Source organism: Musca autumnalis, unplaced genomic scaffold (assembly GCF_047663935.1).
Source record: "Musca autumnalis isolate F117 unplaced genomic scaffold, ASM4766393v1 scaffold_2, whole genome shotgun sequence".
In the NCBI taxonomy this organism is placed as follows: domain Eukaryota; kingdom Metazoa; phylum Arthropoda; class Insecta; order Diptera; family Muscidae; genus Musca; species Musca autumnalis.
This window is the reverse complement of record NW_027411755.1, coordinates 237,574,875-237,602,813: the sequence shown is the minus strand read 5'-3', so window position 1 is coordinate 237,602,813 and position 27,939 is coordinate 237,574,875. Positions and strand designations below refer to the sequence as shown.

Sequence of the window (27,939 nt, the reverse complement as noted above, 5' to 3'; positions counted from 1 at the left end):
TGGTTTTCTGTTGTGTTGTGACTTTGTCTTCTTGTTGCCAATGCCAGTCACCTGCAAAGTTCCAAAGCGCCGCAACGTTTAATTTTTCTAGTGTCCGCCCGTTTGTTCGGTTTCGTGTTTTCGAATGGTCGGCGTGCGAATTTTCCGTGTATTTGTTGAGAAGAGAATTCCTCCAACCAACAACCAGAAAAAATTTCCTTTCCCACGAAAAAAGAAAAACAACAAAACTTAAAGAGGATATTAACTAAATGTGTGTGAGTGCGTGGTAATTAATGTGTGACATGTAAAAATAGAAGAAAGAATATGACAAAAGGAAACGAAGTTTTAAGTCATCACCACAATCATCAACAACAATGAAAACCCTTTAAGTGTTGCATTTTGTAGTTAATTTTGTTGTGATTTTTCATGATTTTTTTTTAAGTTTTCATTGTCTCCTGTTGTTTGTTGCGTTTCTCTACAAGAACATTATTTCGCGAAGTTAATTCGACTGATGATTGATCGCTTAAGTGGTTTTGTTTTTAGTTTCATTTATTCTCAATTCGTGTAACTGAGTGAGAGCGTCGGGAGACCGGTGAGGGAGCAAAAAAACCAAAATCAAGTGTTTTAGTTGAAGCCAACCTGTTGCTGCTGTCTTTTAGTTGTTTTTACCCTCTAACGGTTGGTGCCTTGTTCCTTCGTAAAATTTGGTATATCTGTAAGTGTGTGTTGTTGTTATTATAAGTTTGGCTTTGTTTGTTTGTATGTTGTTTAGTGGGCACCAGAGTATTGATTAGAGAGCCTCTAACTATAAAAAATAGAAAGAAAAAAGAAAATTCAAAAAAACATGTCAAACAAAACTATAGGCTACAACAACCAAATTTTAAACCATAGCCAAATCATTGCAAAAAAAGAAAAAAAATTGCAAAACAAACAACAACAATATTCAAAAACCCAGAATATCTGTAGCCAAGAATCTTCTCATGTGTGTGTAGTGTTGTGCGAAATATTTGTAATGCAAAAAGAACGCGAACTGTGGCCATAAAAAATAAAGAAACATAACGAATTGAAGAAAATCGACTGAAGAATGTGGTTTAGTGAAGAGAACAGAAACTGAGCTATATATGGGAGGCGGTAAATTGAATGTGTCTAACCATGTGAAAGAACAATAACTTTGTAAAGGCAATTCTGTCCCGATCTGAATGAAGCACTGCAATGTTACATATTCTGTTGCTGTCTGTTTGTTTTCAGTTCAACCATCGACATGTGGAAGGATGGTAACAGCTCATATATAACAACAATTTTAAACAAGTAAACAAAGGCTATAGTAGGACGGGGCCGACCATGTGATACCCTACACCATTACCCCTGGGAATCAGCTTTCAACAAATTAAAATTCTTTTATGGAACAAATTCTCTTCTCTCATATCAATGAGTGCACCCCGATTCGTATTGGTTCAATGATATGGGACCTACAGTTTATCGCCGACGACGTGTCCACTTATAGAGAAGTTCTACATGGGTGAAATACTCAGAAAATGTCACCAACATTACTGAGGGGTTGAAAAATTGATGTTGCCTGGCCAGGAAATGTTTGTGCAACAATTATATATATCATACATTTCTAATAAATATTCTAAAATAGGAAAATTGACATTACTTAGCCTCTTCTGCCACATCATTATACCCTCAGCATTTATGCTAACGAGGGTATAAACACTTTCACACGGGCAAAATGTGCCTCATCAAAATAATGGTTCTAGACCCCAAGTATGTTTGGACGAAATGTATTTCAGACAATTTGGAGTCAATTGAGCAATGTCGGTCCGTCTGTCTGTCTGGCTGGCTGGAGCGCACGATAACTCTCGAACGGATCAACCGATTCGGTCCAAAATTTGGCTTTCGTTATATTTTGTCCAAACATAGTTCAAGTTCGAGATGGGTTATATCGGTCCACTCCTTCCGGTACCTCCCACACAAAAGTTCGGAAATGTTCGGAAAATTTGTACGTACAATAACTCTTGAAGGAAGTAACCGATTTGGTGCATACTTTGCAAATCGTGAAATGTCTACCAGACTTAGACGAGGTTCCAATATGGACTCAATTGGTTCACTACATCGGGTACCTTCCACACAAAATTTCGGAAAAGTTTAGTTTAGGACCTGCTCTCGAATCGCCTTGGTTTTTGTTGTAACAACTTGTATTCAATGCCCCCCATACGACGGTACACGTTTCATCAGGGGCAAGTCCATACTTCCTGAGAAAATAGCCTGAAAGATACAAAAACCCCCTATGACACGGTGTGTAGTAGTTGGAGCGTAAGATCGGATCTGCCGATTCGGTCCAAAATGTGGCCTTCGTAATTATTTGTGCAAACTTAGTTTAAGTTCGAAGATAAGCCATATCGGTCCACTCATTCAGATACCTCCCCCACAAAAGTTCAAAAAAGTTCGGAAAATTGTGTGCACGATAACTCTTGATGGGAGTGACCGATTTGGTCCATACTTTACACATCCTAAAATATCTACCAGATCAGGTTCGTATATGGACTATATTTGTTCACTCCTTCGGGTACCTTCAACACAAAATTTTGGATAAATTCACTTTAAGACCTGCTCTCGAATCACTTTGGTTTTTGTTGAAGCAACTTGCATTCGCTACCTCAATGACGGCAGTAAAAGTTTTTTCAGGGGCAAGTCCATACTACTTGAAAGACTTTCGGGCTGAAAGTTGTAAAAACCTTTATGGCCCCATACGTAGTGGCTGGAGAGCTCGAACCGAATACTGCGTTCGTCCACACTTTGGATATTGTAATATTTCTTCGAATATTAGATGAAATTCGTATGTGGTGCTTATAGGTCCACTGCTTCCGGTACCTCCCCCACAAAAGTTAGAAAATATTCGCTAGAATGGTACGGGCGATTTCTCATAGACGTAGCAATCGATTTGGTCCAAACATTGGATCTCTAAATATTGTCGGAACTTAGTATATGTTCACCCACCCACACAAATGTTCAACTGTTTTGTGTGGTTGGAGGATACTTTGGAAATGTTTTACCTGTTTACAGCGATATTATCTTTTTCGTAGGCTAGTGCGATAAAAAAAACCCTATCTATCGATATCCCCGCAAATGTTTGAGCTTTTGTCAGTTCAGTTTTTTGAAAATCCCCCTAAATACATACGATTTTTTTTGTTTTTTTGGGAAAAAAGTATTTCAATCCACACAGGATGAGGGCATATCTCTGTCGGCAAAGCCGACTGATACTTTTTCACTTTTTTTTTAATCCACATCCTCTAGAAATATTTTTTAAAAAATCCACATCATCTAAAGATTTTTCTGTAAATCCGCGTCCCCTAAAAATAATTTTTAAAAAACCCTTTCCTCTAAAAATAATTGTCCGTGTCCGCTAAAGTTATTTTTTAAAAAATCCACTTCCTCTAAAATAGTTTTTAAAAAAATCTGTAATAATATTCTGTAAAAAATACGCGTTTGTTGGTCTTTTGAAGCCTCCAAAAATATTCATTGAAAAATCCATGTTTGTTGGCCTGCTGAAGTTATCAAAAATGTTGTTTAAAAATCCTAGTTTATTGGTCTGTTGAAGCCTCCAAAAATATTTTTCGAAAAAGAAACTTTTCTTGGTGTACTAGGGTCTGCAAAAATAATCTTTGAAAATCCACGTTTCTGTGTATGGTAGGACCTCCAAAAATATTTTTTAAAAAAATCCGCGTTTCTTGGTGTGGTAGGGCCTCCAAAAATACTTTTTAAAAAATTAAGGATTCTTGGTGTGGTAGTACGTCCAGAAATATTCTTTAAAAACCCACGTTTCTTGGTTAAAGATCTCCAAAAATATTCTTCAATTATTAAGCACCCTAAAAATCTTTAAAAATTCACGTTTTTTAGGCTCTCGAAAATGCTATAATATTCACGTGTTCTAGGCTCTTAAAAATCTTTACATATCCACGTTTTCAAGGCGTCTAACAATAAAAATAATCGTTCCACAAAATCCCAAAAGGGACAAGGGAGACGTCTGTCATATCAACGAGTGCAACCCGATTCACATTAGCTCAATGATATGTGATTTACAGTTTATCGCCGTGTCCAAACGGCGTGTCTTAAGGCACCACTTGTAGAGAAGTTTTACATGTCTGAAATACTCAGGAATGGTTGCCTGCATTGGGGTTATGACTTGTTGACCTTTTTTCACAAAAATTATTTCCTGTAGGAAGTATGAATGAACTTTTGCCTATTAATGACTAAAATAAATGTTATTCAATTTAAATATTAAAAAACCTCGCGTACAAAACACCTTGAAAAAATTGTATTGAGAAACAATACTATGAAATTTTTCTCAAAAAATTATTTCCTATTACACGAAAGAATGTCTTTTTGCTTGCTATTGACAATAATAACTTTTATTCCATTTGAATATTAAAAAAGGTCCCGCACAAACCTCTTTTAATTGATATGATATATGAAATAAAATTATATATAATATAAAACAAGTAAGAACAGTCTATAGTCGGACGGAGCCAACCATGGGATACCCTATACCACTATCCCTGGACAATCGTTCTCCACGGAACTTTTTTTCAATGACTGTGAAAATTTTATTGTCAAATATCAGAGATGTAATGTATAATACTTATGACCAAAACCAAAAAGTTATCTAGCATGACAAAGACATTTTTGTAGCAGGAAAGGAAAATTTAGTTCACACAAACTAAAATGTAATGAAACCCACTTAATTAGTACTACTACTTCCGTTGTTTAGCCGCTACGTTATTGAAATTTTTACCAATTTCACACAAAAGTTTCAGTCCATTTAACCCGCTAAGCATTATCTGATTTTCACGTTGGTTTGTACGCGTCTTCTTCATCATAAACTCAACTTTGACCTACAGAGCCGCTACAAAATTGGTTAAAATACTGTTTTTGGTCCATTTCATCCCCTGAACATTTCACGATCATCACCAAAAACTAATCATTTCAATTCTGGCCCGAACCCAACCTGCTTAATAAATTCGTTACAATCGGTCCATAATTGCGGCCTTAAGCATGTTTACAATTTTTAATGTGGTTCTCTACACAGAACCCATTATATATTAGGCAGTAGGCCCGTTATCTAGCAAACACTTTATTGCAATTTACATCAGAGGAAAGGTCAGCAGTTTTTTTTCCATATGTAGGCTACTTTGCGAAATATATATGTCCTCAAGGAATAAAAATATCGACCAAAAATAAAATTTTTACATTTTTCATACAAAAGTAATGGTCCATTTAACCATCTAAATATTATCCGATCGCCATCTCAAATTGCAAGCTTCTCCTTTGTGATATACTCTTACCTTATTTAAAATTACGAGTTGATCAGACTATTATTGAGACCTACAGAGCGGCTACAAAATTGGATAAATATTATGTTTTTGGTCCATTTCACCTGCTAAAGATTTCATGATCATCACCAATAAGAATAGGGATCTATTCTGATCTGAACCCGACCTCCATACAAAATTTCGTGACGATCGGTCCATAATTGCGGCCTGGAGCGTGTTTACAATTTATAATGGACAGACGGACGGACGGACGGACTGACGGACGGACACACATCTCAAAATCGCTTTATCTCGTCGAGATATGAAGATTGGTATACCACATTGGGGGTCTCCGACAAATATTTCTCGGTGTTACATGAATTTTTACCAAAACAAACTTATAATACCCTTTTCCACATTGTGGTATAGGGTATAATGATATATATATTAATATGATGATAAATTTAGTGAGAAACATAAAGTTATGTCATGTTGGGTTATGTCGTGTGGTTCCAAAGCTTATTTTCAGTTATATAAAATCTTTTAAAATAAACGATTTCAGGCCGGTTATAATCTTAAAAAATGCCGCTATAGGTCCTCTTCAAAGTCATATATCCAACTTTTAAGGTCTCTTAAAAATTTTTGAGGTTCCTTCATATAATATTCCTAAATTAACATATAACCAAAAAATCTTCTTATTGGTACTTAAATGATAAATGTCCTCCCTATTTGATTGCCCAAAATATGTTTTCCATATCGTCATTTACATTTCTAGGCCAAGTTGTTTGTTTGTTATGAGGTTAATCATCATCCACAATACTGGCTTAAAGAGAAAACTTTGTAACTTTATGTTTTTGTTTATTTTTTGGTTGACATAGGTCAGTTTTATTTGTTTCAAACTCTCTCACACACACACTCTGAAACTCAAATAAAATCCCACAATAAGCCAAATGCAAATGGGACAAATGATATTAAAGGAAACTATATAAACTTGGTTTTGTTTTGTCGTTGTCTTCTGTCAACAATAAAAAAGAAAAAGTTAAATTGTTCTTCTGGTAGTTGGTTTATTTCTTTACGGTCAATCTTGTCAAACTTTATTAAGATAAAATGTTCTTTAAGTTTTTGTTGTTATTTAGAGAATTTCCATAATTTCCAAATTCCACGAAAGGCTATCATTTATGTAGATATTTGTTAAACATAAACTTTTGTGGTTGCTTAGTGGTGATGACCTTTCAAAATGGGACAAGAAGTATTTTTTGTTTTGTCATGCAACAGGTGTTTTATGTTCAGTGGTCACGACCGTAGCCAGGAATAGCTAGATCCAACAAAAAAGTTCATTTGTATGTACAAAAATTATAAATATTACGAAACAAACAAGCATTCCTGGCTACGTCCATGACAGTGGTGGTGGGTTTAGATGTGAAAGGAAAAAAGAAACAAACAATAATTTTTATTTTTTATACCCTACACCACTATGTGGAAAGGGTATTATAATTTTGTTTTGGGAAAAATTCATGTAACACCGCGAAATATTCGTCGGAGACCCCCAATGTGGTATACCAATCTTCATATCTCGGTGAGATAAAGCGATTTTGAAATGTGTGTCCGTCCGTCCGTCCGTCCGTGTGTCCGTCTGTCCATTATAAATTGTAATCAAACTCCAGGACGCAATTATGGACCGATCGTCACGAAATTTGGTATGGGGGTCGGTTTCACATCAGAATAGATCGCTATTTTAATTTGTGATGATCGTGAAATATTAAGCGGGTGAAATGGACCAAAAACATAATTTTTATCCGATTTTGTAGCTGCTCTGTAGGTAGCAATAATAGTCCGATCGCCTCGAAATTTTCAATAAGGTAAAAGTATATGACAAAGAAGAAGTTTGCAATTTGAGATGGCGATCAGATAATATTTAGAGGGTTAAATAGACCAAAACTTTTGTGTGAAAATTGTGAAAATTTTTAAGAAACAGCATATATCTTTGGTCCTGAAAGACACATTCCCCACTCGTGAGTTATATCTGGAAGACGATCTCTTGACCTTTCAATTGATGTCAATTATGTTGATGTACCTGATCAGATAACAGAGTTACAGCCTTATATATCCAGTTTTTTGTTTGTAGTGTAATCAGAAACCCGCAAGAGGTCGCAATTATAGCTCAATAGTCACGAAATTTTGCACGAGGTAAGAGTTTAGGTTGAAAAAAATGCCTATAATTTTGCATGATGATCTGATATTATTTAGCGGTTGACATACACCATTACTTTTGTATGTAAGATATACAAATTTTATTTTTGGTTCATATTTTGATTCCTGGAGGGCATATACCGGCAAAGTAGCCTACATATGGAATAATAACTACTGACCTTTCCCCTGATGCAAATTGCAATAATGTGTCTGCTAGATAACGCACCTACTGTCTGATATATAATGTGTTTTGTGCAGAGAACCACAATTTCCTCCCATGCTACAAATTGTCTCTATCATGACAGAGAAATTTTCAGTTCAGTTGTAAAATTGGATTTTTATACAAATATTGCAACATGGGGCCACCTCGCCAACTATTTTATACCTCAGGATTTTGGGTAAAGGGGATACAAACAAAATACGACCAAATATGTGTCTCATCGAAATATTGGTTTTAGACCCCAAGTATATTTGGACGAAATTCGTTTCAGACAATTTGGAGTCTATTTAGCGCTGTCCGTTCATCTGTCTCTCTTAATGTGTAACTGGCTGGTGCGCACGATAACTCTCGAACATATCTACCGATTATAACCAAATTTTATACAACGTAATATTTTGCTCAAACTTTGTTTAAGTTCGAATGTAGGCAATGTCGGTCCACACCTTCCCCAAATAAGTTCAAAATTTTTTTTCGAAAAATTGTGTGAACGATAGCTGGTGAACTGAGCAATCGATTTGCTCCAAACTTTCCATATATTATAATTGCTTCCAGATATATGTAGATCGGATAAGACTATATCGGTCCTCAGGGTACCTCCCACACAAAATTCGGAAAAGGGAAATTTAAGAGTCCTCTTGAATCGTTTTGAATTTTCTTCAGCAGATTGTACTTGCGCCGCAAATCCGCAAGTTAACTCTCAAGGGGATTTTCTGATTGGTCCAAACTTTACACATCGTATTATTTCATCCAGTCATGTGTCAGGTCGGAATATGGACTATATCGCTCCGTCCTTCGAGGATCTCCCACACAAAATTTGGGAAAAGTGCAGTTTAAGGACCCGTATCGGATCTATTTGATCATTATTTTCTCTTTTTTTTTTTTTTGAAGAAGAATGCTCTTTTTACGGTCCCTATTCTGGTCCCTTTCCCGGGGTAAGTCATACTTCCTGAGATTATAGTCCAGAAGTTCCAAAATCCCCTGCCAGCTCCAACTAAAATTACAAATCTGAAAAAATAATTCTCAAACTTTTCCAAAACTCAGAAGTTAGCTTACTAAAATTGATTTGGTATAACCCCATAGTACGATGCCTACAGATTCCACGTATTTTGAAGCAAACTCGTGTTACAAACTAAATATATTTTTAGAGGCTGAAGGTATGTCACCGTTAGCGCAGCTGACTTATACTATCTTCTTTAGTGTATAATTGAACATGAATAATTTTGGGATTTATACATTTGTTTGCATGTATGTTTTTAAATTTCTATTAATTGTTAGTTATTTCTACCGGTATAAAATATATTTTTGATATCACAATATATGCCCACAATGAATTTTTGGACGATAGATCTTTAATAAACTCGCAATTTTCCCAATTATCAAATATACCAAATTTCATGGTATATATATTTATTTATTTTAGGTGAATTCCAAAAAGGAACCTGATATTCAAAAACAATTTGAAGATGTAGCAGGAGGGGCTAATCAATTTGAATTTTCCAATTTTCGAATATTTTTTAGAAATGTAAAATGTATATATTTTTCCACTAACATCCCAGTAAAGACAAGGGAGGCTTCTCTTATATCAATGGATTCATATTAAGTTATTGATATGTGACCTAGTTTTTATCGCCGAGTCCGAACGGCGCATCCTAAGTTGCCACTTGTAGAGACGTTTTTCATGGCTGAAATACTCAGGAAATATCGCCAACATTACTAAGGGGTATTTTGTCACAGTAGACAATTTGATGGGAATCGAACTCGGACATCCAGCGTGCAAGGCGGTTGCACATAGCTAATTCCTACAGGTTGTGGTGTAGGGAATCACATGGTCGGCCCCGTCCGACTGTAGCATTTGCTTACTTGTTTTTTTAAAGTTTTGCCTTTTAGGCCGAAGTCCATTTTTAATATTAATTATTAATTAATTTCTCCTTTGAATAGAGCTTAATGTCCAATGATGCAAGTGAAAAAGGACAGCCGAAGATTCGAACCCCCACAAGCACAACTAAATGGGCAAATTCCCATTGTTGTTGTAAAAAAACATAATAGAAAAGTTCGACGACAGAGAAGCCGCTCCACAGCCGATATGTCTGAAGAGGCTCTGCCAAAGGCGAAACATGCATGTTGTGTGGGTTCGAATCTACGGCTTTCCTTATTCACTTGCATCATTGGTCATTAAGCTCGATTCCAACGAGAAATTAATTAGAAAACAATTTTTTAAATTGGAAAATGCTTTCATATTCCTGAAAATCCACGTTCGGGGGTTCGGGTTGTCTGTGAAAAAAATTATTTCTAAAACCCCAAAATTTGATGGGCCCGGGCCCGTAGATCCTTGAATTTTTGTTAAAAATGTGGCTCACTTTTATGGTTCTAATAGTTCTTTATAAGTGATATGTCTACCCATTTCTTCACGTCATCTACCGTTAATGAAGAATAGATCATAACGCATACCGTTCCTACCCATACAAGGTAACAACAATCCCCAAGTTGTTTTCTTCACTTTTCATTGCACATCTCTTTCCGTGGCCATTGTCTCATTCAACTTCGCTTAAATTCTAAAACAAAACTAAAAACCACAAGTTTAATGCATTATCATTTGTAGTTGATAATTCCCTCTCAAAAAAGACGAAACAGCAGTAACATCAAAGTCAACTTAAATACTAAAAAAAAATGTTGCAGAAACATTTTGTGTTAATGGGAATTTAACAACAACAGCTGAATAGCAGGAACAAATAACATCAGCAGAAACGTCACACAACTAAACATATACCCTCCCACTACCAAAACATATACCCCTCCAAAAGTGCCACCAAAAAACAACTGAAGTTAGCTAAACGTTTGCTTTGTTAACTTGGCCAACATAAAATGTAGCAGCAGTACTTGCTGTTTGCTGCTGTACAACTTGTAAGTTGGTAGCAGTTGAACCATCGTTTAAGAGCACTAGTCTTGGTATCTTCAGCTAGAGCAACGATCACCATCATCACTATAGTTCACCATTTGTGCCAGTGGTAGATGGATGGACTAGCTGATTTTTTTCTATTTCGTATAAATGTTTTATTTTGTTTTTGTTCGCTTCACACATTTTCCCATAACTTTCATGCATGCTGCATGCTGATAATGCTGCCTCCGTTCGCTGTTGTTGCAGTTTGTTGTATCCTCTATTGATGATGTGAGAGGAATGTATTTGTTTTTGTTGCCACTGTTCGGTGGCATTGCAATGCACGTAGTGGCTTTTTTGGTTGACGCAAAGTGGATCCTATCGGCATGGTGGTTTTGAAGGGAATTAGTAGAGTTAATCCTATTTGTGTGTTTTCTCTTTACTGCCTTATGAAAATCTTTAAAAATACCGATACTATGACCCCTTCAGTGGCCTCTAAAAACCTTTTAAAAACCCACGACACGTGGCCTCTAAAAATCTTTTAAAAATCCACGATACGTGGCCTCTAAAAATCATTTAAAAATCCACGATACGTGGCCTCTCAAAATCTTTTAAAAATCTACGTAACGTGAACTTTATATTTTTTTTGTTAAATCCACTTGGCCTCAAAAAAATCTTTTAAAAATTCACGTTAGGTGGAATCTAAAAACTTTTAAAAATTCCAAGTAAGGTGGCCTCTAAAAATATTTAAAAAATCCACGTTAGGTGGCATCTAAAAATATTTAAAGAAATTGAGTAAGGTGGCCTCTAAAAATATTTAAAAAACCACGTTAGGCGGCCTCTAAAAATAGTTAAAATATTTAAAAAATCCACGTTAGGTGGCCTCTAAAAATATTTAGAAAACCACGTTAGGCGGCCTCTAAAAATATTTAAAATATTTAAAATATCCACGTTAGGTGGCGTCTGAAAATATTTAAAATATCCACGTTAGGTGGCGTCTAAAAATATTTAAAATATCCACGTTAGGTGGCGTCTAAAAATATTTAAAATATTTAAAATATCCACGTTAGGTGGCGTCTAAAAATATTTAAAATATCCACGTTAGGTGGCGTCTAAAAATATTTAAAATATCCACGTTAGGTGGCGTCTAAAAATATTTAAAATATCCACGTTAGGTGGCGTCTAAAAATATTTAAAATATTTAAAATATCCACGTTAGGTGGCGTCTAAAAATATTTAAAATATTTAAAATATCCACGTTAGGTGGCCTCTAAAAATATTTAAAATATCCACGTTAGGTGGCCTCTAAAAATATGTAAAAAATCCACGTTAGGTGGCCTCTAAAAATATGTAAAAAATCCACGTTAGGTGGCCTCTAAAAATATTTAAAAAATCCACGTTAGGTGGCCTCTAAAAATATGTAAAAAATCCACGTTAGGTGGCCTCTAAAAATATTTAAAAAATCCACGTTAGGTGGCCTCTAAAAATATTTAAAAAACCTCGTTAGGCGGCCTCTAAAAATATTTAAAATATCCACGTTAGGTGGCCTCTAAAAATATTTAAAATATCCACGTTAGGTGGCCTCTAAAAATATTTAAAAAATCCACGTTAGGTGGCCTCTAAAAATATTTAAAAATCCACGTTAGGTGGCCTCTAAAAATATTTAAAAATCCACGTTAGTTGGCCTCTAAAAATATTTAAAAAATCCACGTTAGGTGGCCTCTAAAAATATGTAAAAAATCCACGTTAGGTGGCCTCTAAAAATATTTAAAAAATCCACGTTAGTTGGCCTCTAAAAATATTTAAAAAATCCACGTTAGGTGGCGTCTAAAAATATTTAAAATATCCACGTTAGGTGGCCTCTAAAAATATTTAAAAAACCTCGTTAGGCGGCCTCTAAAAATATTTAAAATATCCACGTTAGGTGGCCTCTAAAAATATTTAAAATATCCACGTTAGGTGGCCTCTAAAAATATTTAAAAAATCCACGTTAGGTGGCCTCTAAAAATATTTAAAAATCCACGTTAGGTGGCCTCTAAAAATATTTAAAAATCCACGTTAGTTGGCCTCTAAAAATATTTAAAAAATCCACGTTAGTTGGCCTTTAAATATTTAAAAAATCCACGTTATTTGGCCTCTAAAGATATTTAAAAAATCCACGTTAGTTGGCCTCTAAAAATATTTAAAAAAAAACCCACGTAAGGTGACCTCTAAAAACATTTAAAAAAATCGACATTAGGTGACCTCTAATAATATTTAGAAAATCCACTTTAGTTGGCCTCTAAAAATATTTAAAACATCCACTTTAGTTGGCCTCTAAAAATATTTAAAAAATCCACGTTAGTTGACCTCTAAAAACATTAAAAAAAATCCACGTTAGGTGACCTCTAATAATATTTAGAAAATTCACTTTAGTTGGCCTCTAAAAATATTTAAAAAATCCACGTTATTTGGCCTCTAAAAATATTTAAAAAATCCACGTTAGTTTGCCTCTAAAAATATTTAAAAAATCCACGTTAGTTTGCCTCTAAAAATATTTAAAAAATCCACGTTATATATATTTAAAAAAATATTTAAAAAATCCACGTTAGTTGGCCTCTAAAATATTTAAAAAATCCACGTTAGTTGGCCTCTAAAATATTTAAAAAATCCACGTTATTTGGCCTCTAAAGATATTTAAAAAATCCACGTTAGTTGGCCTCTAAAAATATTTAAAAAAAAACCCACGTAAGGTGACCTCTAAAAACATTAAAAAAAATCCACATTAGTTGACCTCTAATAATATTTAGAAAATCCACTTTAGTTGGCCTCTAAAGATATTTAAAAAATCCACGTTAGTTGGCCTCTAAAAATATTTAAAAAAAACCCACGTAATGTGACCTCTAAAAACATTAAAAAAAATCCACATTAGTTGACCTCTAATAATATTTAGAAAATCCACGTTAGTTGACCTCTAAAAACATCAAAAAAAAAATCCACGTTAGGTGACCTCTAATAATATTTAGAAAATTTACTTTAGTTGGCCTCTAAAAATATTTAAAAAATCCAAGTTAGTTGGCCTCTAAAAATATTTAAAAAATCCAAGTTAGTTGGCCTCTAAAAATATTTAAAAAATCCAAGTTAGTTGGCCTCTAAAAATATTTAAAAAATCCAAGTTAGTTGGCCTCTAAAAATATTTAAAAAATCCACGTTATTTGGCCTCTAAAAATATTTAAAAAATCCAGGTTAGTTGGCCTCTAAAAATATTTAAAAAATCCACGTTAGTTGGCCTCTAAAAATATTTAAAAAATCAACGTTAGTTGGCCTCTAAAAATATTTAAAAAATCCACGTTAGTTGGCCTCTAAAAATATTTAAAAAATCCACGTTAGTTGGCCTCTAAAAATATTTAAAAAATCCACGTTAGTTGGCCTCTAAAGATATTTAAAAAATCCACGTTAGTTGGCCTCTAAAATATTTAAAAAATCCACGTTATTTGGCCTCTAAAGATATTTAAAAAATCCACGTTAGTTGGCCTCTAAAAATATTTAAAAAAAAACCCACGTAAGGTGACCTCTAAAAACATTAAAAAAAATCCACATTAGTTGACCTCTAATAATATTTAGAAAATCCACTTTAGTTGGCCTCTAAAGATATTTAAAAAATCCACGTTAGTTGGCCTCTAAAAATATTTAAAAAAAACCCACGTAAGGTGACCTCTAAAAACATTAAAAAAAATCCACATTAGTTGACCTCTAATAATATTTAGAAAATCCACGTTAGTTGACCTCTAAAAACATCAAAAAAAAAATCCACGTTAGGTGACCTCTAATAATATTTAGAAAATTTACTTTAGTTGGCCTCTAAAAATATTTAAAAAATCCAAGTTAGTTGGCCTCTAAAAATATTTAAAAAATCCAAGTTAGTTGGCCTCTAAAAATATTTAAAAAATCCAAGTTAGTTGGCCTCTAAAAATATTTAAAAAATCCACGTTATTTGGCCTCTAAAAATATTTAAAAAATCCAGGTTAGTTGGCCTCTAAAAATATTTAAAAAATCCACGTTAGTTGGCCTCTAAAAATATTTAAAAAATCAACGTTAGTGGGCCTCTAAAAATATTTAAAAAATCCACGTTAGTTGGCCTCTAAAAATATTTAAAAAATCCACGTTAGTTGGCCTCTAAAAATATTTAAAAAATCCACGTTAGTTGGCCTCTAAAAATATTTAAAAATTCCACGTTATTCGGCCTCTAAAAATATTTAAAAAATCCACGTTATTTGGCCTCTAAAAATATTTTAAAAATCCAATTTAGTTGGCCTCTGAAAATATTTAAAAAATCCACGTTATTCGGCCTCTAAAAATATTTAAAAAATCCACGTTATTTGGCCTCTAAAAATATTTAAAAAATCCACTTTAGTTGGCCTCTAAAAATACTTAAAAAATCCACGTTAGGTGGCCTCAAAAATATTTAAAAAATCCACGTTAGGTGGCCACTAAAAATATTTAAAAAACCACGTTAGGCGGCCTCTAAAAATATTTAAAATAATCCACGTTAGGTGACCTCTAAAAATCTTTTTTCTCCACGTTAATCGTTTGACAGTCCACGCTATGTCGCCTCTGAATATCTTTTAAAAATCCACTTTATGGCTAAAAATCTTTTATAACCCCACGTTACATCGTCTATGAAAGTTTTTTAAGAATCCCCTTTACCTGACCTCTAAAAATCGTTTAAAAATCCACGTTATGTGACCTCTAAAAATCTTTTCACGTTGCCTCTGAAAATCTCTATTTCCTCCCCTTAACCACTTTTCTAGTGAAGGCATCCTGGAAAAAATACTTAATATGCAGATGTATAACTATGTGAACACTAGGGTTATGACTTTTTTACAACCTCATATCCCTGTATCATAGCGTGATGAGTTTTGCCATAAGATTACATAAAATCTTAATTATAAGGTGATTTGGTGAAAAAACCTCACGCACAAAATGATTTTAAAATTTGAATTTATCAAAATTATGGACAGTTTTTTGAAGTCACTGAAAACAGATATATAATTGAAAATAAACTTTAGAGCCACATGAGATAATTAAAATGACATAAAATTTATTTCTCACTATTTTTCTTCAATTCTGAGAATCGTAAAAATGTCGTAAACGCTTTTATTCAAAAATATAATTTTTTAACAAAAAACAAAAAGTTTTAAATTTTATCAAAGCGACTTTTTTCGCGACTTTTTTAATATTTGAATGAAATAAACGTTATTATAGTTATTAGTAGGCTTATGTTTATTCATTCGTGCAACAAAAAATAATTTTTTGAAAAAAATTTTTTTTTTCATTTCATATATTTTTTCAAAAAATTATTTTTTTAAAATCGATTTGTGCGTGAACTTTTTTTATATTTCAATAGAATAAACGATAGCATAGTGATTAATAGGCAAAAGTTCATTCATCCCTGCTACAGGAAATCATTTTTGAGGAAAAATGTCAAAAAGTCATAACCCTAGTGAACACATATGTTTGTGTGTATGGGTATTCTGTACCCCGTACGTGCATAAGGTTGGCTATCTGCATGTCGTGGCAAGTTATCTTGTTTCTTCTCTTTGGCGTCTATAGCTATGATGACTCTTTTTTGTATACGGTTGGAAGTGTTTGTTTATTTTTCGGAGCATCGCTGCAACTTTTGTGCTGGTAATAGTTGTTGCATTTTTAGTGTTGGTAATATATATTTCTATTAACGTTGTTATTGTTGCTGTTGTTATTTGTGGATCTTGGTCCGCTATTTGTGTTTTTTTTTACTTCATAAGCCTAGTATTTGTTGGTTTAAATCTTGTGGGTTTTTAGGGGGTTATTTTGTCTCATTAAGTTGTCCCCTTTGGTTGGCTGGTGAGTCGGTGTGTGTTTTGTGTTGGGATAGGTTATTGTGGGTGCATTTCTGGCACTGCTGTTATTATTATTTTTTTTTTTTTTTTGCTGGTTAATGGATGTTTTGTTGGTAATAGTTTGGTGGTAATCATGGTAAGTGGTGTTTTAGTTGTATTACCTTTTAAAATGTTACTCAAATGCTTTTGTCTTTTCCATTTACATTATATTCTATTACATGGCGAAAAGGGTATTCTGTTATCCACCAAGCACTAGGCAGCTCATCTTCAATTCGGGCTTGTCTGACAAACATGTTTATTGTTTTTTTTTTTTGTTATTTTTACCCTCTACAAATGAAAACACTGGCCACCATAATTATGATTATCTTATCTAAAAGGGAACGAAAAACATGGGGAATGAATAAAGTGAAGAACTGTCCAGAGCAGATCAGAATATGCAACATAGTAGAGTGAATTATATTTTATGGTTTTTTCCATTTGACTAAGTAGCTTTTAAAATTTACTAAAAAGCTTTTTAAAATGGACAATTATTTTGTTGGTTTATATATTTTTATAGTACACAATTTTAATAGTGCTTCATTCCTAATGGCCTGTTGAAAAGTTGTTTCCTGCGAAAGGACCATTGAAATTGTTAACATGTAAAGGATTTTTTTGAAACAATTTTAAATAGAGAATAACATTTCGAAGACAAAAAAAATGTTCACAAAAAATTTCAAGTTGTTATTTTAAAATATTAATTAATACTATTTTCTTCTTTACTTGCGGGTAAGCGAAACAGTGGCAGATTTGTCTACGTAAGTTTAGGTTTAGCCGCGATATAATATAAAAAATTCTTCTTAAAAATAAACGTTTAATGGCACTGAAGGACCATGACAAATTATTCTTTAAAAATCTACTTTTAATGGCTCTGAAGGACCATGACAAATTATTCTTTAAAAATCTACTTTTAATGGCTCTGAGGTCAATGAAAAATTCACGTTTATTTGCTCTGAAGGACCATGAAAAATTCTTCTTAAAAAATCCACATTTAATGGCTCTGAAGGTCGATGAAAAATTCTTCTTAAAAACTCAATTAATAGCTTTAAAGGACCATAGAAATTTATTTTTAAAAATCCAAGTTTAATGGATCTGAAGGTCGATGAAAAATTCTTCTTAAAAACTCAATTAAAAGCTTTAAAGGACCATAGAAATTTATTTTTAAAAATCCAAGTTTAATGGCTCTGAAGGACCATAGAAATTTCTTTTTAAAAATCCACGTTTAAGGGCTCTGAAGGACCATAGAAATTTCTTTTTAAAAATCCACGTTTAATGGCTCTGAAGGACCATAGAAATTTCTTTTTAAAAATCCACGTTTAATGGCTCTGAAGGACCATAGAAATTTCTTTTTAAAAATCCACGTTTAAGGGCTCTGAAGCACCATAGAAATTTCTTTTTAAAAATCCACGTTTAATGGCTCTGAAGGACCATAGAAATTTCTTTTTAAAAATCCACGTTGAAGGGCTCTGAAGCACCATAAAAATTTCTTTTTAAAAATCCACGTTTAATGGCTCTGAAGGACCATAGAAATTTCTTTTTAAAAATCCACGTTTAATGGCTCTGAAGGACCATAGAAATTTCTTTGTAAAAATCAACGTTAAGGGCTCTGAAGGACCATAGAAATTTCTTTTTAAAAATCCACGTTTAAGGGCTCTGAAGGACCATAGAAATTTATTTTTAAAAATCCACGTTTAATGGCGCTGAAGGACCATAGAAATTTCTTTTTAAAAATCCACGTTTAATGGCGCCGGAGGACCATACAAATTTCTTTTTAAAAATCCACGTTTAATGGCGCTGAAGGCCCATAGAAATTTCATTTTAAAAATCAACGTTTAATGGCGCTGAAGGACCATGGAAATTTCTTTTTAAAAATCCACATTTAATGGCGCTGAGGGACCATAGAAATTTCTTTTTAAAAATCCACGTTTAATGGCGCTGAAGGACCATAGAAATTTCTTTTTTAAAAATCCACGTTTAATGGCACTGAGGGACCATAGAAATTTCTTTTTAAAAATCCACGTTTAATGGCGCTGAAGGACCAAGGGAAATTCTTCTTAAAAATCCACGTTTTATGGCGCTGGAGGACCATAGAAAATTCTTTTTAAAAATCCACGTTTAATGCCACTGAAGGACCATACAAGTTTCTTTTTAAAAATCCACGTTTAATGGCTCTGAAGGACCAAGCGAAATTCTTCTTAAAAATCCACGTTTTATGGCGCTGGAGGACCATAGAAAATTCTTCTTAAAAAATCCACGTTTAATGACTTTGAAGGTCGATGAAAAATTCTTCTTAAAAAATCCACGTTTAATGACTCTGAGGGTCGATGAAAAATTCTTCTTAAAAAATCCACGTTTAATGACCCTGATGGTCGATGAAAAATTCTTCTTAAAAAATCCACGTTTAATGACTCTGAAGGTCGATGAAAAATTCTTCTTAAAAAATCCACGTTTAATGATTCTGAAGGTCGATGAAAAATTCTTCTTAAAAAATCCACGTTTAATGACTCTGAAGGTCGATGAAAAATTCTTCTTAAAAAATCCACGTTTAATGACTCTGAAGGTCGATGAAAAATTCTTCTTAAAAAATCCACGTTTAATGATTCTGAAGGTCGATGAAAAATTCTTCTTAAAAAATCCACGTTTAATGACTCTGAAGGTCGATGAAAAATTCTTCTTAAAAAATCCACGTTTAACGACTCTGAAGGTCGATGAAAAATTCTTCTTAAAAAAATCCACGTTTAATGACTCTGAAGGTCGATGAAAAATTCTTCTTAAAAAATCCACGTTTAATGAGTCTGAAGGTCTATGAAAAATTCTTCTTAAAAAAATCCACGTTTAATGACTCTGAAGGTCGATGAAAAATTCTTCTTAAAAAATCCACGTTTAATGACTCTGAAGGTCGATGAAAAATTCTTCTTAAAAAATCCACGTTTAATGATTCTGAAGGTCGATGAAAAATTCTTCTTAAAAAATCCACGTTTAATGACTCTGAAGGTCGATGAAAAATTCTTCTTAAAAAATCCACGTTTAACGACTCTGAAGGTCGATGAAAAATTCTTCTTAAAAAAATCCACGTTTAATGACTCTGAAGGTCGATGAAAAATTCTTCTTAAAAAATCCACGTTTAATGAGTCTGAAGGTCTATGAAAAATTCTTCTTAAAAAATCCACATTTAATGACTCTAAAGGTCGATGAAAAATTCTTCTTAAAAAATCCACGTTTAATGACTCTAAAGGTCGATGAAAAATTCTTCTTAAAAAATCCACGTTTAATGAGTCTGAAGGTCGATGAAAAATTCTTCTTAAAAAATCCACGTTTAATGAATCTGAAGGTCGATGAAAATTCTTCTTAAAAATACACGTTTAATGACTCAGAAGGTCGATGAAAAATTCTTCTTAAAATACACGTTTAATGAGTCTGAAGGTCGATGAAAAATTCTTCTTAAAAAATCCACGTTTAATGAGTCTGAAGGTCGATGAAAAATTCTTCTTAAAAAATCCACGTTTAATGATACTGAAGGTCGATGAAAAATTCTTCTTAAAAATTCACGTTTAATGACTCAGAAGGTCGATGAAAAATTCTTCTTAAAAAATCCACGTTTAATGACTTTGAAGGTCGATGAAAAATTCTTCTTAAAAAATCCACGTTTAATGAGTCTGAAGGTCGATGAAAAATTCTTCTTAAAAAATCCACATTTAATGATACTGAAGGTCGATGAAAAATTCTTCTTAAAAAATCCACGTTTAATGAGTCTAAAGGTCCATGAAAAATTCTTCATAAAAAATCCACGTTTAATGACCATGAAGGTCGATGAAAAATTCTTCTTAAAAAATCCACGTTTAATGACTCTGAAGGTCGATGAAAAATTCTTCTTAAAAAATCCACGTTTAATGACTCTGAAAGTCGATGAAAAATTCTTCATAAAAAATCCACGTTTAATGAGTCTGAAGGTCGATGAAAAATTCTTCATAAAAACTCCACGTTTAATGGCTCTGAAGGTCGATGAAAAATTCTTCATAAAAAATCCACGTTTAATGAGTCTGAAGGTCGATGAAAAATTCTTTTAAACAAATGCACGTTTAATGAGTCTGAAGGTCGATGAAAAATTCTTTTAAACAAATGCACGTTTAATGAGTCTGAAGGTCGATGAAAAATTCTTTTTAACAAATCCACGTTTAATGAGTCTGAAGATCGATGAAAAAGTTTTCTTAAAAATCCACGTTTAATGAGTCTGAAGGTCGATGAAAAATTCTTCTTAAAAAATCCACGTTTAATGAGTCTGAAGGTCGATGAAAAATTCTTCTTAAAAAATCCACGTTTAATGAGTCTGAAGGCCGATGAAAAATTCTTCTGAAGGTCGATGAAAAATTCTTCTTAAAAAATCCACGTTTTATGACTCTGCAGGTGAACGAAAAATTCTTCTTAAAAAATCCACGTTTAATGACTCCGCAGGTCGATGAAAAATTCTTCTTAAAAAAATCCACGTTTAATGACTCTGCAGGTCGACGAAAAATTCTTCTTAAAAAAATCCACGTTTAATGACTCTGCAGGTCGACGAAAAATTCTTCTTAAAAACTCCACGTTTAATGACTCCGAAGGTCAATGAAAAATTCTTTTTGAAAAATCCAAATTTAATGGCTCTGAAGGACCATACGAAATCTTCTTAAAAAATCCACGTTTAATGGCTCTGAAGGACCATGAAAAATGCACGTTTAGGTACCCTAAAGTACCTTAAAAATCCACGTTTAATGGCTTTAAGGGACCATGAACAATTCTTCTTAAAAAATACACGTTTAATGGTCCATGAAAAATGATAATTTCCAACAACAAACATGTGTAAATGAATTTTTAAAAGTTTGTTTTGAAAATTATGTCATTATGTTTTATTTCGAATATTAATGACTTTTGCGATGAACCAAAATAACAGATATGAAAATAATAATAGAAGAGCTACGAAGTAAAGGTGTATAACGATGGAGATGGTTAGATACCATTGTGTCATTGTGGCAGGTTGTTCTATGCAACATATTATTGAAAATGTTAACGGTAAGGCTTTTACACTCCAACTGAAAAGGTCAAGTTATAAAATTCTGCTCTTACTATACCTCCTTAACACTCTTTAAGTTGATTCACACTCATCTTGGTGTATATGGTAATGGGTAGCAGATGGAAGATAGCAGCATCTATTCGTCCTTTCGCTTGCTCTTCTTAACATTCATTGAGTCAATCATCCATCCATCCATCCTCCATTCGCTCATTGAAGTTTGACACAATTTATACAACAAACTCATTCCAATGACGGTGATGATGGTTGGTGGCTCAAACTGGCGCAGAGCGAGAAACGGAAACTCTGTTTGATATTCAATTGAATACAACTTAGACAAGGTTGTTTTGTTTCTATTCATTTGTTATACCCTATACCACAATGTGGAAAAGGGTATAATAAGTTTGTTTTCCCAAAAATTCATGTAACGCCGCGAAATATTCGTCGTAGACCCCTCATGTGGTATACCAAACTTCATATCTCGACGAGATAAAGCGATTTAGCGATGTGTGTCCGTCCGTCCGTCCGTCCGTCTGTCCGTCCATTAAAAATTGTAATCAAGCTAGAGGCCGCAATTATGGACCGATTGTCACGAAATTTAGTATGGAGGTCGGGTTTGGACCAGAATAGAACTGATTAGTTTTTGGCGATGATCGTGAAATGTTAAAGGGATGAAATGGACCAAAAACAAAATTTTTGCTCGATTTTGTAGCCGCTCTGTAGGTCGCAATAATAGTCCGATCGGCGCGAAATTTTAAACGTAGTTTTGGTTTGAGATGAAGAAGTAGCGTGCAAGTCAACGGTATGATCGGATAATATTTAGCGGGTTAAATTGATCAAAACTTTTGTGTGAAAATTGGTAAAATTTCTAATGCACATCTTATAACTTTATCCCAAGAAGACGCGTTTAGTGGTATAGGGTATCACATGGTCGGCCCCGTCCGACTATAGTCTGTTCTTACTTGTTTTTTATCTGTTTTAGTTTTGTTTGAGCTGGTTGGCGTTTGTTTCCATTTCCATTCAGTTTGTTTTAGTTTCGGTTCAAACAAAAAGTAAGTTTTTGCAGTTTATTAACAAAGTTCAGCACAAGTGGATTATCTTCAAATCGCTCAAATGGGCACAAATCTACAGACAGACATTCACAGAAGATATTCGGCATATGAACATGTTGCAAACACACCAGCACACGAACACGCACTTCGAAAAGTTTCAAGTGTTAATGTGCCAAAGAGAAGATAAAGCAAGACGAACAAAAGGTAGAAGGTCAAATACAGTTGTCATTAATATTGAATTATGTCAGAGGTCGTTGTCACACACTGGGGTTCATGGGTATTCACTGGGATATCCTTCATTACAGATCCTGGGGATAATGAACGTTTTAGAAAAATATTTTCAGAAAATCTATATATATAAAAGAGCTCAGTGAGCGAGTGAGTGAGTGAGTGAGTGACTGACATATCATCGCCCAGACGAAACCGCTGAAGCTAGAAAGCTGAAATTTTGACTGTGGGTTGCTGTCGGTGTGTATGGGTGAGATAAGGCTGGGTTTTTGGAAATTCGAACTAGAAGGGTACGAAAAGTACTAAAAGGTACTAAATATGGTACCCTTTGTATTGGGCAAACGGGAAGAGCTAGAATTCTGAAATTTGGAATGAGAGTAACTGATGGAGAGTTAGAAAGATGTACCAAAGGGTTTTTGGAAATTCGACCTATAAGTGTACCAAAAGTTACTAAATTTGGTACCAATTGTATATTTTGAGCGGATATAGTTACAATCTTCATATTTGGTATGGGAATCAAGGTTGGGAAGTGGTGTTGATATAAGGAAGTGATATTGGAAGTTCGTACTTATGTGTACGAGTAGTACTAAATGGTACTAAATTTGATACAGTTTGGATTTGGTTGAACGGATAGAGCTGAAAACCTAAAATTTGGAATTTAGATTACCGCTGAAGTGTACGATTGAGATATGAGCGTAGTTTTGGAAATTCATACTTATGTGTACGAAAAGTACTAAATGGTACCAAATTTGGTAAAATTTGGATTTAGATAGACATGGAAACCTGAAATTTGGAATTAAGATTACTGATGGAGTGAAGGATTGAGGTACTTTTGGAAATTCTTACTTATGGGTACGAAAAGTAGTAAACGGTACTAAATTTGGTACAAATTGGATTTGGGTGAACGGATAGAGCTATAATCCTGAAATTTGGAATTTAATTACCCTTGGAGTGTAGGATTGAGTTAATCTTGGAAATTCGTACTTATGGGTACGGAAAGTACTAAATGGTACTAAATTTGGTACAATTTAGATTTAGTTGAACGGATAGAGTTGGAATCCTGAAATATCGAATTAAGGTCACTGATGGAGTATAGGATTGATGAAGTTTTGGTAATTCGTACTTATGGGTACGAAAAATACTAAATTTGGTACAATTTGGATTTGGGAGAACGAATAGAGCTGAGATCCTGAAATTTGGAATTAAGATTACTGTTGGACTGTAGGATTGACTTAGTCTTGGAAATTCGTAGTTATGGGTACGGAAAGTACTAAATGGTACTAAATTTGGTACAATTTATGTTTGGGTGAACGGATACAGCTGGAATCCTGAAATTTATAATTAAGATTACTTATGGAGTGTAGCATTGAGGTAGTTTTGGAAATTCGTACTTATGGGTGCGAAAAGCAATAAATGGTACTAAATTTGGTACAATTTAGATTTGAGTGGACGAATAGAGTTGGAATCCTGAAATTCGCAATTACTGTTGGAGATAGTCATTGAAATTCGTACTTTCATACGAAAAGTATTAATGGTATTATGAATAGAGGTGGAATTCGGAAATTTGGTATTATAGGGTTGAGATATGGATGTGGTTGTGGATATACGTACAATAAGTGTACGAAAATTACTAAATTGTGTGAAGGGGTAGAGCTGAAATTGTGAAATTCGGTATTAGTATAACAGTTGACGTTTAGAGTGGAGATAGAAAGTTTTGGAAATTCGTACTAATGTATACGAAAAACACTAAATCGAGGTTGGGATATAGTTTTGGATAAAAGGAAGTAATTTTTGAAACTTATACATACTATAAGTACTAAATTTGGTACCAGTTTGGTGTTACATGATGGGATATAGGTGGAATTTGGAATTGTTTATGAGGGATTGTGTTGGTGTTTAGATACGGATTTTTTTGAAATTCATATAAATTCTAAAATTAGGCTGAGGGCTGGATGATTTATTGAGAAATACGAAATGTACTAAATACTATTAAATTTGACGTTGGGTGTAGCAATGAAGATGGAATTATATAATTAGTGTGCGAAAAGTACAAAATTGCAATAAATTTGGTATTGGGCTAAGGAATAGAAGTGAAATTCTGATATATTATTGATTTGTCAGGTTCATTGTTAGAGGTGGTCGTACAATAAATGTACCAGAAGTATTAAATAATACTAAATATTGAAGCACTGGTATTGGGCGAATCGATAAATGAATTTTGTTATGAGGATAACTGTTGAGATTGGATCAGAATGTTTATTTAAATCCGCCTTTAAATGTATGTAAGGTTTCTACATGTAATACCATTGACATTAGGTGAACAAGTAGAACTAAAACTGTAACATTTGAGCTAAGATCCTGGATTTTAAAAATTGTATTGAAAAATGTACTATTATAAATAATGTACAGAAATCAAAAAGTCAAACGTGCCTTCTCAACAAAATTGTTTTTATCTTTGTTGTCTATTCTAAACGTTATAGTAATATGCTGTTTACATTAGAGCTTTTTGCAGGGTTAACCTTCTTTGAGAGGATTTGTTTGAAATATAAGCAATGGAATTGACATTTAAAACCCAGTCGGTTTGTTAAATCCGGTTATATATAAACGGGGTATAAGTTCATTTGAAAAGGTAGATCTATGCGGCTAAAGTTTTACAAAAAGGTTTTTACATCCTGAGAAAAAAAGGCTTAAAATAAGATGTCTCAAAAATTAACTGTTATATAGGGTAACATCTTCTGCACAACGGTTTTCTACATTTTGATATCACAAATTCCAAAATTCGGTTGGAATTTGGTATAGAAATCAAGGATAGGTAGTGGTGTTTACAATAGGGAATTGTTTTAGAAATTCGTACTCATGTGGACGAAAAGTACTAAATAGTACTAAGTTTAGTACATCTTGGATATGGGTGAACGGAGCTAGAAACCTGAAATTTGGAATTAAGATTAATGTTGAAGTGTAGGATTGAGATATGGGTGTGATTTTGCAATTTCGTACATATGTATACTAAAACTACTAAATTGTACTACAATTTTGATTTTGCTGAACGGATGGAGTTGGAATCCTCACATTTGGAATAAATATTACTGATGAAGTGTAGGAATGATATATGGAGGTATTTTTGAAAATTACTTAAAATGTACTAAATTTTGTACTATTTGGATTTGATTGAACGCGAGATGGAATTCTGAAATTTGGAAACAAGCTTATTGTTGGAGTATAGGATTGAGGTAGTTTTGGAAGTTCGTACTTATTGCGTGCGAATAGTACTAATTTCGTACAATTTGGTTTTGGGTGAACGGATAGAGCTCGGATCCAGAAATTTAGAATTAAGATTATCGAAGGACTGTATAATTGAGATAGTTTTTTTGAATTTCGTATATATGGGTACGAAAAGTACTAAATGGTACTAAATTTAGTACAAGTTGGTTTTAGGTGAACGTATAGACTTGGGATCCTGAAATTTGGAATAATGATTACTGTTGCAGTGTACCATATGTGTACCAGCAGGTAATTAATTTGGTACAATTTGGATTTTGGTGAATAGAGCTGGAATCGTGAAATTTGGAATTGTTATTACTGTTGGGTGGAGGATTGAGACTGAAATTTGGAAATTTGTACATATGTGTACGAAAAGTACTAAATTTGGTACGATTTAGATTTGGTGAACGCATCGAGCTAAAATCTTGTCTTGAAATATAGCATTAAGATTACTTTTGGAGTGGAGGATTGAGATAGTTATTGAAATTCGTACTTTCGTACGAAAAGTATTAAATGGTACTAAGTTTGGTATATGAATATAGGTGGAATTCTGTTGTATTGTAGTTGCTGTTGTTGTGTAGGGTTGAGATATGGAAGAGGTTTTTGGTGGATATCGTACCAAAAGTGAACGAAAATTTCTAAATGCCACAGAATTTTGTCCAAGTTGTTAGTGTAGAACTGAAATTGTGAAATTCGATATTAGGATAGCAGTTGGCGTCTTGAATGGAGATTAGGAGGAGGTTTTTGAAATTCGTACTTTTGTATACGAAAAGCACTAGATACTGCTGTAATTGGTTTTGTGAGAACAGATAGAGCTGTAAATGAGTATCGCGGTTGGGATATAGTTTTGGATGTAGGGATGTAATTTTTAAAACTTATACTTATTATAAGCAATATATTTGGTACCATTCTGATATTGCATAAAGTGATATAGCTGGAATTACGAATTTTTGTATTAGGGTCTATGTTGGTGCTTAGATACGGAGTTTTTGAAATGCATACAAATTCTGAAATTAGGCATGGAGGTCGCTAATTATTGAATTATTGAGTTTGTATTTAAAATACGAAAAGTAAAGAATGGTACTAAATTTGGTGTTTGGTAAATCTGGAATTATACAATTAGTGTGCGAAGAGTACGAAAATCCCATAAATTTGGTATGGGGCTATGGAATAGAAGTGGAATTCTGATTTATTATTTATTTGTTAGGTTCACTGTTAGAGGTAGTACAAAACGTGTACTAGAAGTATAAAATAATACTAAAATATTAGTTGAACCGATAAATGGATTTTGTCATGAGGATCACTGTTGAGATTGCATCAGAATATTTATTAAAATCCGCATTTTAAATGTATAAAATGTTTATACATGTAATACCATGGATTTTAAAAATTGTACTGAATAGTGTACTATTGCATTCATGTTAACGGGAAGGCGGTTTCTAAATAATGCACTGAAATCAAAAAGACAAAGATGCGTTGAACAAATTTGTTTTTTTTTTATTCTGAAGGGTTTAGAAAGTACATTTGAAAACGTGGATCTATGCGACTATTATTTCACAAGAGAACAAAATTGCCTACATTAAAATGACTAAAAAAAATTAACTGTTTTATAGATGCCATCCATGTCAAAGCGTGCGCATACAGTAACATTTTTTAAAATTGGGGGTTTTTCCATTTTGATATCACAAATTCCGAAATTACAGCTACTTCTTCAAAAATACTCTGTTGATGTGTAGGGGTGCGATAAGATCCTTTTTTTGGAAATTTGAACTAAAGGTATACGAACAGTACTAACATGAAATTAAATATCAATTAAAATAGATAAGAGTACATCAACAATTTAAGTGTCCACCATTTTCATATTAAATATTGTTTATTTGTATA

At 33.3% G+C, this 27,939-nt stretch overlaps 1 long non-coding RNA gene across 1 annotated transcript in view; it reads left to right on the top strand.

The window, feature by feature from the left end:
• The first annotated feature begins 320 nt into the window (after window positions 1-320).
• The window catches only part of LOC141393366 (uncharacterized), a 254,868-nt gene continuing 227,249 nt past the window's right edge, over window positions 321-27,939 (top strand). Inside the window, exon 1 of the long non-coding RNA XR_012410077.1 lies at window positions 321-694. This is a non-coding gene — a long non-coding RNA (uncharacterized lncRNA). The remainder of the gene's footprint in view (window positions 695-27,939) is intronic.